This window comes from Mandrillus leucophaeus, unplaced genomic scaffold, assembly GCF_000951045.1.
Source record: "Mandrillus leucophaeus isolate KB7577 unplaced genomic scaffold, Mleu.le_1.0 Scaffold594, whole genome shotgun sequence".
Classification (NCBI taxonomy): Eukaryota; Metazoa; Chordata; class Mammalia; order Primates; family Cercopithecidae; genus Mandrillus; species Mandrillus leucophaeus.
In genome coordinates this window covers 1,649,500-1,649,993 of record NW_012106408.1, presented here as the reverse complement: position 1 = coordinate 1,649,993, position 494 = coordinate 1,649,500, and positions in this window count along the sequence as shown.

Genomic DNA, 494 nt, shown 5'->3' with positions numbered 1-494 from the left:
TGCATTTCTCTGATGGCCAGTGATGATGAGCATTTTTTCATGTGTCTGTTGGCTGTATGAATGTCTTCTTTTGAGAAATGTCTGTTCATATCCTTAAAGTGAAGTTTTAATCCAATGTTTCTTTGTTGGTTTTCTGATTAGATGATCTGTCTAATGCTGAGAGTGGAGTGTTGAAATCTCTAATCACAGATAGCAACAAAACATAGGAGATTTCCCAGCAGACTTTTGAGACAATTCCAAGGTTAGAGACCATAAAACTGGAAAAAAAGTAACTAAATATGATGAAAGAGGCTAGTCAGTTTACTCTCTGAAGATGTCTGATACCTGCATTGGCACAAAGCTAACAATAGCATATCGAAAGGATAGGTCTGGCAGAAGGGTTTCTGCAGCACGTGTGGCACTGGAAAAATAGAAGTGCTCTAATGGAGTGGTTCTCATACTTGGCCACACATTGGAATAAATCGTGGAATTTGAAAAAAATTAACTCTACATCC